The sequence below is a fragment of the Bufo bufo genome, chromosome 6 (genome assembly GCF_905171765.1).
Source record: "Bufo bufo chromosome 6, aBufBuf1.1, whole genome shotgun sequence".
NCBI lineage: Eukaryota > Metazoa > Chordata > Amphibia > Anura > Bufonidae > Bufo > Bufo bufo.
Genome location: NC_053394.1, coordinates 120,467,585 through 120,486,052, shown reverse-complemented (window position 1 = coordinate 120,486,052; position 18,468 = coordinate 120,467,585). Strand labels below are relative to the sequence as shown.

Genomic DNA, 18,468 nt, shown 5'->3' with positions numbered 1-18,468 from the left:
ACATAGAATGTGTCGGCAGATAAGAACCATTTGGCCCATCTAGTCTGCCAAATATACTGAATACTCTGGATAGCCCCTGGCCCTATCTTATATGAAGGATGGCCTTATGCCTATCCCATGCATGCTTAAACTCCTTCACTGTATTTGCAGCTACCACTTCTGCAGGAAGGCTATTCCATGCATCCACTACTCTCTCAGTAAAGTAATACTTCCTGATATTACTTTTAAACCTTTGCCCCTCTAATTTAAAACTATGTCCTCTTGTAGCAGTTTTTCTTCTTTTAAATATTCTCTCCTCTTTTACCTTGTTGATTCCCTTTATGTATTGACCTTAAAAAGTTGCAAATTGGGCCACAGGCCTCTGTGGTGTCATGAAAATGTATTGGCAGATGCCTCAGGTCTTAGTATATTATACCCTGGCTGCAACTTAAAGTGCTTGTCCAGTTTAGAAAACCATTCAGAAAATGGAACCATCAGGATCTACACTTAAAAGGGTTTTCTAGGACTTAAATACAGTATTGACCTATCCGCAAGATAGGTCTTCAATATGAGATCAATGGGTGTCCGACACCAAGCACCCATACCACTTAGCTATTTAGGGCAGCAGTCAGTGCTAGAAACTATAGTTTCAGCCGTCTGCACAGTGCAGCTCAGCTACATTCACAGTGCACCTAGTCTTCTGCTTCCGACTCCATCCACTGTACAGCATAGTTTCCAGCGCAAGTGACTGTCCAAAACAGCTGATCAGTGGGGGGACCAGATTTCAGACTGGTCTGATCGCGATTATTTATTCTGGGAATAGGTCATCAATATCTAAGTTCTGGAAAGCCCCTTTGAGATATTTTTCTGTCTAAAAATCAGAACACTAATAGCAACTTGCAATGCAATTACCTGCTATACCTCATATAAGCTACTGGATAATTCTGAGTTAGGCTACTTTCACACTATACTTTCCGGTATTGAGTTCCGTCATAGGATCTCAATACTGGAGAAAAACGCTTCTGTTTTGTCCCCATTCATTGTCAATGTGGACAAAATGTAACTGAACAGAACAGAATGCTCAAAAATGAATTCCATTTCTTTTGGTTGCGTTCCCATACCGGAGAGCAAACCGCAGCAAGCTGCGTTTCTTTTTCTGTCATGGGATGCGGAACAAAACGGATCTGGCATGATCCACAATGCAAGTCAATGGGGACGGCTCCGTTTTCTCGGACACAAAAGAAAACGGATCAGCTCCCCATTGACTTTCAATGGAGTTCATGACGGATCCGTCATTGCTATGTTAAAGATAATACAACTGGATCCATTCATAACGGATGCAGACGGTTGTATTATCAGTAACGGAAGCATTTTTGCTGAGCCCTGCCGGATCCAGCAAAAACGCTAGTGTGAAAATAGCCTTAATACTTGGGGGGAGAAGTGCTCCATTCAGGGTCCTCATTTATTGGCCAGAATGAAGATACAAAGATTTTAATTGGCACCGTGTAATGCGCCATTTCCCCTGTAGGGGCACTGCAGGAAAATTGCTAAGTTACTGCCAGGTTTCGCACTGATTACAGCTGATCAGTAGGGTCCAAACAGGTGGGATACTGTGTGGTTCAAGGGATCCTTCTTAGATGTAGGGATTGTCTAAAGTGTGAACAACCCCTTTAAATTTCATGGGGTAGCAGAGTGTTCATACGGCAACTATCATCTTTTAACCCAACTTATTTAAAAAAAAAAATTTATTTATGAAATAAGATTCCTGAAATAGCAGACCACTGATTCAGTCCCTCGTCCGTCCATCTATTTTACTACAAAATAAACTTTTTACAGTCTTCTCTATTTAGAAGCAGATTATGGTACAACTGGGATGTAAAGTGATAGAACCTGTGACAACTGCAAGAACTGTCTCTTCAATTTCAGTCACTATGTTGATGGTGTAAGGATTCCTAAATGTAAGGGGTCATAGGAGTTCTTTTCCAAAGACAGCACCCTTTTTGATTACAGGATATGTCTGGTATCCAGTTCAGTCCTGTTCAAGTAGACAAAAAGTGGCGCTGTTTTTGGAAAAGGCAGACCCTAAATCATATTATGAATCAAATTGCCACTCTCATCATGCCTCAGTTTGGTAGACAAACAGTCTAGGAACTGTGCATACAGGGTGTTTTTCCCTCCTAGTGGTCCCCCAGCTAGCATATCCCAGTAGTATAAGACCTGCACAGCAATATGTAACATATCACATATTACATATTCAACATGGCATATCATACATGATGACAGGTACTGTATTTTTCGCTCCATAAGATGCACCAGACCAGAAGGCGCACCTATAGAGGAGGAAAATAAGAAAACCTCATCCAACCTCAGATCAGACCCCCAGGCTCCATCAGACCTCAGACTAAATGCCAAAGTTCCATCAGACCTCTGTATCAGACACAGATTTCTCCTCAGATCAGACCGCCACCAGACCCGCTCTGAGCGCGGCCCGTCATGTTCTGTAATGAGAAAAGATACTAAGCAGCGAAGTAGCGCAACCTAGTATAGAAAAAAAGCAAATCCTGGTATTGTATCGATCCTGGTCGAAAGTTCGATACCCTAAGGACCCTTTCACACGAGCGAGTTTTCCGCGCGGGTGCGATGCTTGAGGTGAACGCATTGCACCCGCACTGAATCCTGACCCATTCATTTCTATGGGGCTGTGCACACGAGCGGGGATTTTCACGCATCACTTGTGCGTTGCGTGAAAATCGCAGCATGCTCCTCTTTGTGCGTGTTTCACATAACGCAGGCCCCATAGAAATGAATGGGGTTGCGTGAAATCGCAAGCATCCGCAAGCAAGTGCGGATGCGGTGCGATTTTCACGCACGGTTGCTAGGTGACGATCGGGATGGGGACCCGATCATTATTATTTCCCCTTATAACATGGTTATAAGGGAAAATAATAGCATTCTGAATACAGAATGCATAGTAAAATAGCGCTGGAGGGGTTAAAAAAATTTATAAATTTAACTCGCCTTAATCCACTTGTTCGCGCAGCCCGCATCTCTTCTGTCTTCATCTGTGAGCAATAGGACCTTTGATGACGTCACTACGCTCATCATATGATCCATCACCATGGTGATGGATCATGTGATGGACCATGTGATGCACGCAGTGACGTCATCAAAGGTCCTATTGCTCACAGATGAAGACAGAAGAGATGCCGGCTGCGCGAACAAGTGGATTAAAGTGAGTTAAAAAAATTTTTTTAACCCCTCCAACCCTATTGTACTATGCATTCTGTATTCAGAATGCTATTATTTTCCCTTATAACCATGTTATAAGGGGAAATAATACAATCTACACAACAACTAACCCAAACCTGAACTTCTGTAAAGAAGTTCGGGTCTGGGTACCACAGTCGGTTTTTTATCACGCGAGTGCAAAACACATTGCACCCGCGCGATAAAGACTGAACATCGGAGCGCAATCGCAGTCAAAACTGACTGCAATTGCGTTCCTATTTGCGCGGGTTTGCCGCAATGCACCGGGAAGCATCCGGACCTAAACCGGACATGCCCGTGTGAAAGAGGCCTTAGGCCTCTTTTACACTACCCTATAGCTATTTCAGTGTTTTGCGGTCCGTTTTTCACGGATCCGTCGTTCTGTTTTTTTAATTTCCGTTTCCGTTCCGTTTTTCCGTATGGCATATACAATATACAGTAATTACATAGAAAAAATTGGGCTGAGCATAACATTTCCAATACATGGTTCCGCAATAACGAAACGGATACGGAAGACATACGGATGCATTTCCGTATGTGTTCAGTTTTTTTTGCGGACCTGTTTACTTCAATGGAGCTACGGAACGTGATTTGCGGGCAATAATAGGACATGTTCTATCTTTCAACGGAACGGAAAAACGGAAATACATTCCGTTTTTTTTTGCGGAACCATTGAAATGAATGGTTCCGTATACGGAACGCAAAAAAACGGCACGCAGAACGGAAACAAAAAAACGGTAGTGTGAAAGAGGCCTTAGGATCATTCAGATCAGACCATCAAAAGACTCCCAAGTTCCATCAGACCTCTATATCAGACCCTCATTCCTCCTCAGAACTAGGGTTGGGCAAAAATATTCCCATGATAACAATATTAAGAAATTTATCGAGATAACAATATATCACAATAAATACCCATTTAGAAGAAAAACACTTGGGGCAAAAAGGAGACATTATACTGTATGGGGGGCTACAAGTTGTATCCCCATACAGTATAATATCTTCTTGTTGCTCCCATACAGTATAATATCTTCTTGTTGCCCCTGTGCATTATAATGTCTCCTTTTTGCACCCATACAGTATACAGTAATGTATCCTTGTTGCCGCTACAGTATGAGGGCCACAAGGAGACATTACTCTATACGATATGGGGGCCACAAGGACACAGTATACTGTATGGGGCTTATATAGTAAAATGTCTCCATGTTGCCCCCATATATTATAGTAATGTCTTCTTGTGGCCCCACTGTCCCACGTCATGTAATGAGGCCCATATATAATGATGTCCCACTATAATATAATGAGCCCCATAATGTTCTCCCATCCTAGTATAATGCCCCCATAGATAATGCTCTCCCCCTGTAGTATAATGCTCAGAATATATAATGCCCCCATATATAATGTTCCCCCATCCTGTAGTATAGTATCCCCAATATATAATGCTCTCCTCCCTGTAATATAATGCCCCCATATATAATGCTCTCCCCCTGTAGTATAATGCCCAGAATATACACTGCTCAAAAAAATAAAGGGAACACTTAAACAACACAATGTAACTCCAAGTCAATCACACTTCTGTGAAATCAAACTGTCCACTTAGGAAGCAACACTGAGTGACAATCAATTTCACATGCTGTTGTGCAAATAGGATAGACAACAGGTGGAAATTATAGGCAATTAGCAAGACACCCCCAATAAAGGAGTGGTTCTGCAGGTGGTGAACACAGACCACTTCTCAGTTCCTATGCTTCCTGGCTGATGTTTTGGTCACTTTTGAATGCTGGCGGTGCTTTCACTCTAGTGGTAGCATGAGACGGAGTCTACAACCCACACAAGTGGCTCAGGTAGTGCAGCTTATCCAGGATGTCACATCAATGCGAGCTGTGGCAAGAAGGTTTGCTGTGTCTGTCAGCGTAGTGTCCAGAGCATGGAGGCGCTACCAGGAGACAGGCCAGTACATCAGGAGACGTGGAGGAGGCCGTAGGAGGGCAACAACCGAGCAGCAGGACCGCTACCTCCGCCTTTGTGCAAGGAGGAACAGGAGGAGCACTGCCAGAGCCCTGCAAAATGACCTCCAGCAGGCCACAAATGTGCATGTGTCTGCTCAAACGGTCAGAAACAGACTCCATGAGGGTGATATGAGGGCCCGACGTCCACAGGTGGGGGTTGTGCTTACAGCCCAACACCGTGCAGAACGTTTGGCATTTGCCAGAGAACACCAAGATTGGCAAATTCGCCACTGGCGCCCTGTGCTCTTCACAGATGAAAGCAGGTTCACACTGAGCACATGTGACAGACGTGACAGAGTCTGGAGACGCCATGGAGAACGTTCTGCTGCCTGCAACATCCTCCAGCATGACCGGTTTGGCATTGGGTCAGTAATGGTGTGGGGTGGCATTTCTTTGGAGGGCCGCACAGCCCTCCATGTGCTCGCCAGAGGTAGCCTGACTGCCATTAGGTACCGAGATGAGATCCTCAGACCCCTTGTGAGACCATATGCTGGTGAGGTTGGCCCTGGGTTCCTCTTAATGCAAGACAATGCTAGACCTCATGTGGCTGGAGTGTGTCAGCAGTTCCTGCAAGACGAAGGCATTGATGCTATGGACTGACCCGCCCGTTCCCCAGACCTGAATCCAATTGAGCACATGTGGGACATCATGTCTCGCTCTATCCACCAACGTCACGTTGCACCACAGACTGTCCAGGAGTTGGCAGATGCTTTAGTCCAGGTCTGGGAGGAGATCCCTCAGGAGACCGTCCGCCACCTCATCAGGAGCATGCACAGGCGTTGTAGGGAGGTCATACAGGCACGTGGAGGCCACACACACTACTGAGCCTCATTTTGACTTGTTTTAAGGACATTACATCAAAGTTGGATCAGCCTGTAGTGTGTTTTACCACTTTAATTTTGAGTGTGACTCCAAATCCAGACCTCCATGGGTTGAAAAATTTGATTTCCCTTTTTTTTTTTTGTGTGATTTTGTTGTCAGCACATTCAACTATGTAAAGAACAAAGTATTTCAGAAGAATATTTAATTAATTCAGATCTAGGATGTGTTATTTTTGTGTTCCCTTTATTTTTTTGAGCAGTGTATAAAAACAATAAAAAAAAAAATATTAGGTATCGCCACATCCGAAAAAGTCAGAACTATTAAAATATTAACATATATCTCCTATGCGGTGAACACCGTAACAGGAAAAAAAAAAAAAAACACGTAAAAATAGGATAGGACTGTTTTATTATGTGCCGGACATTGTGAAAAATGTGGATTGCACATGGCTTTTTTGGCATTTTATCTTTCTTTTGCGTGGTGTCGAATGGTATCGAGAATCACAATACTTTTTTATGGTATGGAAATCGAATCAAAATTTTGGTATCGTGACAACCCTAAGCGCCACAACCTGTATAAATAAAGATAACACGTTATTTATACTGCTCTATGAACACTGTAAAATAATGCAAAAGATCAGAACAGATTAGCATTAGCGGGACTATAGAAAAACTAGGGGGCGCTGCATTTAAATTTAACACAGCGAAACCTTTTTGAAACTATTTATGTTGCAAAATGACTTGTAAAAATAAAATATTATTTTCACGTTGAATTATTTGCAGGATAACAATTTTAACGGTGCCGTGTTTCGAGACATGCCAGACACTATAAATTCCATTCTCAGTGACGTAGCTCTTTGTAACTTTGCCGTCGCCCCTCATGAGACATAAACTTGCGGGCCTAGGAGACAGGTGGTTTGCTATTAACCCCTCTGCGGCGAAGCAAAAATAGCCGGCAGCCTCCTCAGTCAGCAGAGGAAGTAAAAATAATTTGAGTGGATGTCGTAGGAGTTGGTGGTTTAGGCACCTGTTCATCTCAGCATTCCTGGGGCATTATCTGCTCCGCTCTGCTCGGTGAACCCTATCTGGCCGTGAAACTCAAGCTGGCACCGATCACCTCAATGGGCAGTCACCACTGTTCTTGGAGTCTAATTTGGTGATAGGATTAGTTGAGTGTCAAAACCTTTCAGCCCATCTTGCGATATAAAATTAGACAATAAAAAAGCATCAAGATTCTTTTTGGTTCTTTCATGCACAAACGCTGCATCATTTTTCCAAGGACACTAGACTTAAAGGGGTTGTCTCACTTAGGCCTCATGCACACGACCGTTGTGTGCATCCGTGTCCGTTGTTCCGTTTTCCGTGATTTTCTGCGGACCCATTGACTTTCAATGGGTCTGTGGAAAACTCGGAAAATGCACCGTTTGTCATCCACGTCCGTGATTCGTGTTTCCAGTCCGTCAAAAAAATAAGACCTGTCCTATTTTTTTGACGGACAATGGTTCGCGGACCCATTCAAGTCAATGGGTCCGTGAAAAAAAGCGGAGGCACACAAGATTGTCATCCGCGTCCGTGATCCGTGTCCGTTTTTTTCCTATCATTTTCAAGGCAAACTTGACTTAGATTTTTTTTTCACTTTTGATGTCTGGTGATCCTCCAAAAATCAAGGAGGACACACGGAAAAAAAAAACGGACACGGATCACGGAACAACGGAACCCCGTTTTGCGGACCGGGAAAAAATGCTGTCGTGTGCATGAGGCCTTAAGCAAATGGCATTTATCATGTAGAAAAAGTTAAAGCCACTTACTAATGTTTTGTGATTGTCCATATTGCTTCCTTTGCTGGGTTGATGAATTTTTCCATCACATTATACACTGCTCGTTTCCATGGTTATATCCACCCTGCAATCCATCAGGGGTGGCCGTGCTTGCACACTATAGAAAAACACACCGGCCTCATTGAAGGCTGGTGCCAGATCTTTTCTTATACACACCAACTATTGGTCTGATTGGACAGAAATTGGTCAGATAATCTGTTGGTGTAATACAGCTTCAATGGACACCATCCATGTTGGCCTTCAGGATATGGAAATGTTTTTGTCTTATACTCATCACATTCCGAGTTGTATTTTTAAATAGCATTTTGGGCTACATGTAATGCAATGAAAAACTTAAAGGGGTTTTGCGGGATCCTAAAAATTGTGATTTGTGTAACTCTCATCTCGTCTACATAGAATAATCATGTACCTGTGCAACTTTTCCTGAGTTTTCACCTCAATCTCCACGCTCCCACTGCGCTCAAATGTTTACAACCCGAACTTCCAGGTTGTGGGTGTAGATGAGCTGCAACCACAACACTTCCCATAGTGCTGCACGATCAGTCAGAAATGTAAATGCTTACTAAACCCTTCCCTGGACCAAAATCTCCGCCACTACACCCCCCATCACCCCCTTGTCCTTTCCTTCCACACCGCTTTGATATGACAAGTAGTGGACTCTGCCGACCTTGCTTGTGGATTGAGTGTCAACAAGTCTATTCCAAGATCACATGGGTCCGACGTCACAACCATTCAGGCGGGGATTCTCACAGAGGCAATCATGGGTGGCCTGGCCATGATGTCAGGGGAACAGAGTCTACACAGAGGGTGCAGTCACATGACCACGCTCCCAATCTTCAGAACGAGACAGAAAAAATAGAGCAAGTGCATTAGTAATAACCCTTTAAAGTGGTACTGTACTTTCATTGAACTTTTGATGTATTGTAGGGACATATGAAATTTTTAGATCGATGGGGGTCTGAGCACTGAGACCCCCACGATCTCTAAAATGAGAGGAGAGAAGCTCTTTAAGCTTCATGAGACTGGAGCAGGACTGGCCCATACAGTGCTCCAGACAAAAAAAAACATCAAGGAGCCATTGGCTCCTAAACGGAAAAATTTAGGAGCCAAATGAAATTTTTTAGTCGCTAAATTTTTGTTGTAACATAAGGGTCAGAAACGGGGTTTTCTTTAGCCTCTTGGCTATTAGTTTTTCCATTCATAAACCTCCACATTGAGCTCCCAGCAGCAGATAGAAGCCTGCGGGGCACGCTGGCACTTCTGGTGTGACATCACCTGGGCACATGGTCTTTACTTAGCAGAGGCTCCGTTCCCACCATGCTGTCCCTGGCACTTCATGAGCAGTCGGCAGTGGCGCGTGCTCCCTTATTCCATGAATGTCAGTAAAATTATCGTGCATATTCATACGCATTAGACATTTTTTGGGGAGAAAAACTGTCTGTACAGGCGTCCATGACGCTTGTACAGTCGTTATTGCAACTAGGGATGATCTAATCGACTTCGGATGAAACATCCGAAGTCGATTTGCATAAAACTTTGTTCCCAAATTGCGACCTCTCCCGCTCACCATGTCTGCGATGCTGCATGCCCTAACCCTGCAGTTCTGTCGAGACTCCACCTGAAGCCTGGCAGGTAACGTTGGACCTCTCCTGCACATCAGCCGTACTGTACATACAAAAAGGACTAAGTGCAAAAAAAAAAAAAGAAGAGGGGTGTAAAGTGGTTGTCCCAAATGGCCATTTATTACATAACCACAGGTTAGATAAGCCTGGGGCTACATGGTGACTTTGGCCCCTTGCAGACGAGCTTTACTCCCGCAGCGAGTCAGGCAACACAGCATCCGGCCTGACCTGCCAGCATTGACGGGAATCACATAGCATTATATTGATTTATGATGCTATGTAACCCTTAGGCCTCTTTCACACGGGCGTCATGGATTTGGGCTGGATAAGATGCGGGTGTGTCGCGGGAAAATGCGCGGGTTTGGGTTAGGTGTTGTGTAGATTTTATTATTTTCCCTTTTAAAAAATAAATAAATAATTTAACTCGCCTTAATCCACTTGTTCGTGCAGCCCGGCTTCTCTTCTGTCTTCTTTGAGGAAAAGGACCTGTGGTGACGTCACTGCGCTCATCACATGGTCAGTCACATGATCCAAGTGGAATAAGCTGCGCGAACAAGTGGAATAAGGTGAGTTAAATTTAAAAATATATATTTTAACCCCATCATCACTATTTTACTAAGCATTCTGTATTAAGAATGCTATTATTTTCTCTTATAACCATGTTATAAGGGAAAATAATAATGATCGGGTCCCCATCCCGATCATCTCCTTGCAACCATGCGTGAAAATCGCACCGCATCCACACTTGCTTGCGGATGCTTGCGATTTTCACACAGCCCCATTCATTTCTATGGGGCCTGCGTTGCGTGAAAAACGCACAAAATAGAGCAAGCTGCGATTTTCACGCAACACACAAGTGATGCGTGAAAATCACCGCTCATGTGCACAGCACCATAGAAATGAATGGGTCCGGATTCAGTGTGGGTGCAATGCGTTCACCTCACGCATTGCACCCGCGCGGAAAACTCGCCCGTGTGAAAAAAGGCCTTACAGTTCTGGAATGTAATGGATAACAAGGACAGCATTATGTCAGTGTTATCCAATACATTCCAGAACTGTAAGGGTTATATAGCATTATAAATCAATATAATGCTATGTGACCCCCGGCAGTGCTGGGAGGTCAGGCCGGGATCTACGTTGCGGACTCGCTGCGGGAGGAACGCTCGTCTGCAAGGGGCCTTTGGCTGTGACAAACATCCAATGGCCAGAGATCACAGTGTAGCAATGCAGCATTGCCACTAGTGAGAGGGGTCATTTTGGGACCTGCACATTGTCATGACAGCCCCAATAATTCTCACCACTGTAGGGTTGCAATGCGACCCCATTCACTGTCACGATTTGAAACCCTGCACTACATTACGATGATTGGTCGTGCTGGCAACAGTGCAGTCCTTTCCTTTTATTTAGCACACAGACATAGTGCACCAGGCCTGTGACAGAATTGCGTAAACCAGCTATGGAATCAGTTTCATCCGCTAGTGTGAGGAGACATAAAGCCCAGTGTTACTGGCTGAGCGCACTGCAGCCGTCCACCATCATTGCCCTCTCTTCTCCACCACTTACCCCTTACATGGGGGGGCACAGGGCACCCTCAGCACATGGCGCAGTGTACACAGAACGCTTTGTGCGTCACATGACTGAAAAACTCGTCTACTTCAGCTGCCCCTTGTCTATGGAGCAGTCGGCAGTGAGCGCACTCCCCGCTTTCATAACTGAAAAGCAAGCTGCTGTGTTCAGCGCGGTAGAAGGGGTGTGTGAGAGGAGCAGCCAATGGCACGGCAGCGCGCTGATACTGACCAATCAGCAGCCTCCTCACTAATAACAGAGCTCTGCACTGTACGGAGCTCTGTTATTGGATTGCTGTGTGTCTGCTGGATGCAAGAGCTCTCTTCTTAAAGCGGCAGAGCAGCGGAGGCTCTAGGCGCAAATGGCGACAAGACTACAAAATCTTCTCACCATTTTGCAATTCTAAGTTGCATTGGCGACCATTTTGGTCGCCATCTGGAGCTCTGCCATAAACTTCCTACTGAGTCCATCTCACTTCCTGTCCTGCAGCGAGGAGAGAATGTGCTAAGTGCATGCTCTCATCCCCTCATTCTAGAGATTGATGGGGGTCTCAGCACTCAGATCCAACCAATCTAAACTTTTGATACGTCCCTATAACATACCAAACGTTAAATAAAATTACATTGCCACTTTAATTTTTCCCCGTAATATCGTATACATCCCCTTTACTCGCCATGAAAAGTGGCGTGAGCGAGGCAAAGTTGCAGATTTTGCCTCGAAAATGCTGTGCGACAAGATCTGTAACTCTAATACTCCACAAATCAGTGTATAATAGTTAATAAATGATTTATGCTTTACTCCTTATGCACAACAAAAACACTTACAAAAATTGGAGCATATTTACTAACCCTGAAGATGGGGGTAAACTTAAGGCTCCTTTACACGGGCCAATGTTTAGGGCAATTCCTAGGAACACTCCTTCCCGACAACTGCCCACTGTAGAGATGCCGCCAATCATACGATAAATGAGCAAATCGCTGGTACGATCACCTAAATTATCATCAGTAATCCGAGCGACTGCAGCAGTGATCCCTTGTCGCAATATAGTGCAGGCGATTGCTGCAAGTAAATGCACTTTAAACTTCCTGAATCAAGCACAGAATTAACGGGAATGGAGCATTCTGTCCCAACCATTACCTGCTGTGTCGGCCCACGGAAAGGGACCTTTAGATAGGGAGTCTAGACACTATTGTTTGGCCAGCTTAGTTTGCAACAGAAGTTATAGCTATGCCCTTCTCCTGCTATGCTCTTCCTCTTGCCAAGATAGGCACAGTATTCCTTTAAAACTAGATTATATACAGTACTATCTGAAGGACCCGGACATCTACAGCCCCCTTCCCTCCACAGCGCCCCATCCTTTAAAATTGGACCTCCACAGCAGCCCACCCCCTTAACTTTGACCTTTACAGCAGCCTTCCCCTTTGACTTTCACAGCATACCACCCCCTTGACAGTGACCTCCACAGGGGCCCGCCCCCCTAAGAGTGTCCTTTAATGGATGGGGGCGTGTCCTTTTAAACAGCTCACTCTAAGACAGCAGCACTGTGCTGTCTGAGTATGAGCTGCAGGGAGAAAGTCACCCTCCCTCCTCTGCAGCTGACAGAAGTTGATTTCTGCCTTCATTCTTTCAATCCCTGTCAGCTGAGACGTGGAGGGGTGTGGCCTAACCAGACAGGGGCGTGGCTTTGTGGGAGAAGAAGTTGGTTTTTAACTTCATTTTTTCAATCTGTCGGCTGAGGAGTGGGAGGGTGTGGCCTAACCAGATCAGGGGCATGTCCTTTTGAACATATCACTGTAATACAGCAGCACTGTTCTGTCTGAGTGTGAGCTGTAGGGAGAAAGTCATCCTCCCTCCCACCCCGCAGCTGACAGAAGTTGATTTTTACCTTCAATTTTTCAATCCCCCGTCGGCTCAGGAGTGGATGTGGCCTAACTGGACCAGAGGCATGGCTTAGACCTGGGGGCAATGTTTTAAGTCATTTGAGGGTGGACACATTGTGGCAGGGGGCATGTCTGGGCTCCTTCCTGCAAGAGTGACGCCTCTCTGGGCACCTTACTGGATCATTTCCATACCAAATAAACTGGATTTTCAGAGGATAAAAACATCTATTGCTGGAACAAGGTACTAAGTGCTATTAGGCCATGGCTTTACTTCAATAGCAATTATGCTTGTGACAGATTTCCTTTAAAGCTCTCCTACAGCAGTAAAGAAAAATGGCTGGGTTGTTATGGAAACCTGGAGTAAAACTGTACATGGAGGCTATTGGCTTGCAAGCTTCTATTGGCTGATAAGGATCATGTGACCAAGCTTATATTGGCTAATGTATTTTTTGGGAATATCTTGGGAACGGTAGGTCCTAGAGAGCCTAGACCTGGTCTAAAACCTTCCCGGACACCTGATGTACCTGTGTGCCAAGTTTTGTGATTGTAAATGCGACGGTATGGATTCCTTTAGCGGATCGACATTCATATATATATATATATATATATATATATATACACACACACACACACACACACACACTCAGCTTTAAATATTAGAATCTCACAAAAGTGAGTACACCCCTCACATTTTTGTAAATATTTTATAATATCTTTTCGTGAGACAATACTGAAGAATTGACACTTTGATACAATGAAGAGTAGTCAGTGTACAGCTTGTATAACAGTGTAAGGGTACTTTCACACTTACGGCAGAGGAATCCGACAAAACTGATCAGGATCCTGATCTGTCTTACAAATGCATTGCAAGAACGGATCCGTCTGTCCGTTTATCATACAGACAAACTGATCTGTTTTGATTTTTTTCACATTTTTACCGATCTACATATGTGCAGACTGGAAGGACGGATCCGGCATTCCGGCATTTTGAATGACGGATCCGGCACTAATCCATTCCTATGGGAAAAAAATTCAGGCAAGTCTTCAGTTTTTTTTGGCCGCATGCTGCGGTTTTATCTTTTGCCTGATCAGTCAAAAAGACTGAACTGAAGACATCCTGAACGGATTACTCTCCATTCAGAATGCATGGGGATAAAACTGATCAGTTCTTTTCCGGTATAGAGCCCCTAGGACAGAACTCTATGCCGGAAAAGAAAACCGCTAGTGTGAAAGTACCCATAGGCGTTTTAGATGGATCCGTCACGGATCTGCAAAAACGTATCCGTTACAATAATAGAACCGCATGCATCAGTCATCACCGGATCCGTCTGTATTATCTGTAACATAGCCAAGACGGATCTGTCATGAACTCCATTGAAAGTCAAATGGGGGACGGATCAGTTTTCTATTGTGCCAGATAAAATGGATCCGTCCCCATTGACTTACATTGTGTGCCAGGATGGATCCATTTGGCTCAGTTTCGTCAAGCAGGCAGCGTTTTGGTGTCCGCCTCCAGGGCAAAATGGAGACTGGTCGGAGGCAAACTGATGCGTTCAGAGCGGATCCTTTTCCAATCAGAATGTATTAGGGCAAAACTGATCCGTTTTGGACCGCTTGTGAGAGCCCTGAACGAGTGTGAAAGTAGCCTAAATTTGGTGTGCCCTCAAAATAACAACACAGCCATTAATGTCTAAACCACTGGAAACAAAAGGGAGTGAAAATGGCCAAATTGTGCGAAATTAGCTATTTTCCCTCCCTGGTGTCATGTGACTCGTTAGTGTTACAAGGTCTCAGGTGTGAGTGGGGAGCAGGTGTGGTAAATTTGGTGTTATCGCTCTCACATTCTCTCATACTGGCCACTGGAAGTTAAACATGGCCCCTCATGGCAAAGAACTCTGAGGATCTGAAAGAAGAATTGTTGCTCTACATAAAGATGGTCTAGGCCAGGGATGCTCAACCTGCGGCCCTCCAGCTGTTGTAAAACTACAACTCCCACCATGCCCTGCTGTAGGCTGATAGCTGTAGATAGCCTGGGCATGCTGGGACTCCCCTGCATAACGGAAACGGGACGGATCCATTATGCATGCCATAGACTTCTATTATGACGGAATGCCTCTAAAGGCATTCCGTTATAGAATTGCGTTATGGTTCGTGGTAACTGAATCCATAACGCAATTCACCTTTTACCAGTAAACAAAGCGCGAACAAATTTCATAAGCGGAAATTCGCTCATCTCTACTTGCCATGGTCGACCAAAGAAGTTGAGCGCACGTGCTCAGCGCCATATGCAGGTCTTTTCAAAATAGACATCTTTATGTACAGCCTAAGTTATTACTTCGCCAAGTCTCACGAGACTTCGTGCAATAACTTTGTGAATTATTACTGTAAAAAACTTCGATACCGAACTCAGGTTCGCTATCAAGGTTTTTTTACACTAATAATTCAGTAAGTTATTACGCGAGACTTAGCGAAGTAATAACTCATCGGAGCCAATACATTCTAATACTGTACAGAGCTCCCGCTCCGTAGAGTATTACAATTAAGTTTTATGTGAATCAACTTTGGATGAAGCATCCGAAGTAGATTCGCTCATCCCTAGTGATCACACAAAATATTGACACTTTTTGGCCCTTTGGCCCTTTTTACTTAGGGGTGTACTCACTTTTGTTGCCAGCGGTTTAGACATTAATGGCTGTGTGAGTTATTTTGAGGGCACACCAAGCTGTACACAGACTACTTTACATTGTATCCTGTATGCAAGTATACTTAGGACATTGAAAGTTTTTGAGGGACTAATGGTTTTTAAAGTATCACGCATTGGTCGTAGGTCCCAAGAGAAAACAGACAAGTGAACCCAGTGTAAAGCCGTACATGTCAGTGACGTGTCCTGTCGTGTCACACAGAAGAATGCAGACAATGAGGTCATTCCAGAATGTTATTTTTTCCCAAAATAGGAAAATCTTGAAGATCTCCATATAAGGCTCCATTCACACATCCGCAATTCCGTTCCGCATTTTGCAGAACGGAATTGCGGACCCATTCATTTCTTCTTCCGGGTCCGCAATTCCGATCCTGAAAAAAAATAGAACATGTCCTATTCTTGTCCGCAATAGCGGAACGCACATTGCCGGTTTCCGTGTTTTGCGGATCCGCAAAACACACACACTGATGTGTGAATGGACCTTTAGTCCACTGCTTTCTCCACAGCAGATTGAGATGCTGCATCAGTCACTATGCTAATAAGTTAACACCTGGTGCTGCAGTAACACCACCCACTGATTAAAGGGGTCCTCCCACGGAAAATATTCTACAGTTTTCAAACCAGCACCTGGATCTAAATACTTTTGTAATTGCATGTAATGAAAAATTTAGCATAGCCCAAGAGTTAGGTCTAATGCAGTTTTGCATTCAACAAAACACAGATGCCGGCCATGTACGTTCTGCATTTTGCGCAATGTCGAGCCCTCAATAGAGATATCACCACAGACAAGGATAGGACGTCTTCTATTTTATTTATTTTTTGCAGGGCCGCGGAACGGATGTGAAGTAAACGGGTCCGCATCCGACCCGCAAAAAATCCGGACCCGAACCAGTCATGTGCATAAAGCCTTATTTAATAAAATTTATCTGTATAGCGCCACCTGCTGTTTTTTTTTTCTTATTTCTTTGTCCTGCGCACTTCGATGGCTGCACATATTCAGTTATATCCTTCAGCTGCCTCCTGAGCTGTAATAGGGAGAGAGCTACAGCAGAGAGGACGCACCCTGCCTGAGCTGCAGCAGAGAGGACGCACCCTGCCTGTGCTACAGCAGAGAGGACACTGCCCTTGAGATGCCGCCCGCTTGATATAAATCTAGAAGACCAATGAATGGGGAGATCTCTGGATCCATGTGAGGTACAGGGCTGGTTCTAGCTTTGTTATTTTCAATTTTTATATTGATCAGCATAACCCCTTTAGAATTACCTAGATTTCTGCATTGACTGTCCTGTTTACACTGGGCAGTGGTCAGGAAAGAGCACCCTTGTCTGCCCGATCACTGGCCTGTGTAAAAGGAAGTTAAAGGGAAAGTGTCAAAACAGACCTTTTTTCTAATCTGTTTTTATTTTTGAATTTTTCATTTTAATTACTGAACATGATTATGGGGGCGGCCATCTTGCCTGAGCTGTTCTTAACAACATTTAGAAAGCATTAAGAAAATTGCTTTACGGCAGCCACATGGGCCATAGACAATGGTCAGGAGGAGACCTCATTGGCTTCTATGGGAGAGTTTTCTAAGTGTGACCTGTGCAGAGGTCATTGTACAAGGAAAGAATAGATAAGCTTCTAGAATTGCCTATTGTGAAAAGTGGATCCTGTGTTATCTATACACAGAGGTGATATCTGTCATCCTATCCCTGCCAGTAATAAGGAGATAACAGCAGTAAAGTCTATATACCAAGTATAGACTAAGTATAGACCAAAAAGTGGCTTCTCTTATTAAATGGGTATTCCCATCTCAGACCCATTCACTTCTATGGGGAGAGCGCTTGGTGATGGCCAGACCCGGGGAAATCTGGAGTCCTCCGGCCACCACCTTCTCTGCTCCGTTCTCAATATATCAGACAATGGGGACATATCCTAGTGATATGCCCCTGTTGTCTCAGATAGGAATACCCCGTTAAAGGGGTATTCCCATCTCAGACAATGGGGGCATATCGCTAGGATATGCCCCCATTGTCTGATAGGTGCGGGTCCCACCGCTGGGACCTGCACCTACAACGAGAACGAAGCGGGGAGCGCTGCGGCTGGAGGACCCCGGATTTCCTGGGGTCCGTCCACCACAAAGCGCTGCTCCCATAGAAGTGAATGGGAGCGCACCGCGCATGCGCGGCCCATTCTCCCATTCATTTCTATGTGGCAGACGACAATAGCTGAGCCAGGGCTCGGCTATTTTCGGAGGCCCCATAGAAATGAATGGAGGGCGGTTGCGCATCCGTAGTGCGCCCTCCGTTCATTTTCCTGCTCCGTTCTCATTGTAGGTGCGGGTCCCAGCGGTGGGACCTGCACCTATCAGACAATGGGGGCATATCCTAGCGACATGCCCCCATTTTCTGAGATGGGAAAACCCCTTTAAGCTTAGTGGCTAGTGCAGAAACTGTAGGACTTTATGGTTTTTGCTTAAATATAGTGACAACAAATTTAAATATAAAAAAAATCTTTAAAATGTGTTTAAGATACAAACATTTAAACAAAAGGTCATTTTCTGAGGACACGTTCCCTTCAAAGCCTTGTGGCCTATGGCGCTCACAACGGATTTTCCCATACACACTAGGGAAATACAAACATGGGGGAACATACGATCTCCATGAAGATGTTGCACTGGGATGAAGGAGGATTTTTTAGGATATCCTAATAAAACTGAGGGAGGGGGGGGGGGGGGCACATACTTTCAGCACCTTCCATACATCATTCATTCTATCGCGACTCCAAAAGAAAAAGGGACAAACAA

General features: G+C 44.6%; 1 long non-coding RNA gene across 1 annotated transcript in view; it reads left to right on the top strand.

Annotated features, from left to right (window-relative positions):
* LOC121003486 overlaps positions 1 to 18,468 on the top strand; it is a 31,025-nt gene that overhangs the window by 9,831 nt on the left and 2,726 nt on the right. The window contains exon 3 of the long non-coding RNA XR_005779485.1: positions 9,341 to 9,347. This is a non-coding gene — a long non-coding RNA (uncharacterized LOC121003486). The remainder of the gene's footprint in view (positions 1 to 9,340; positions 9,348 to 18,468) is intronic.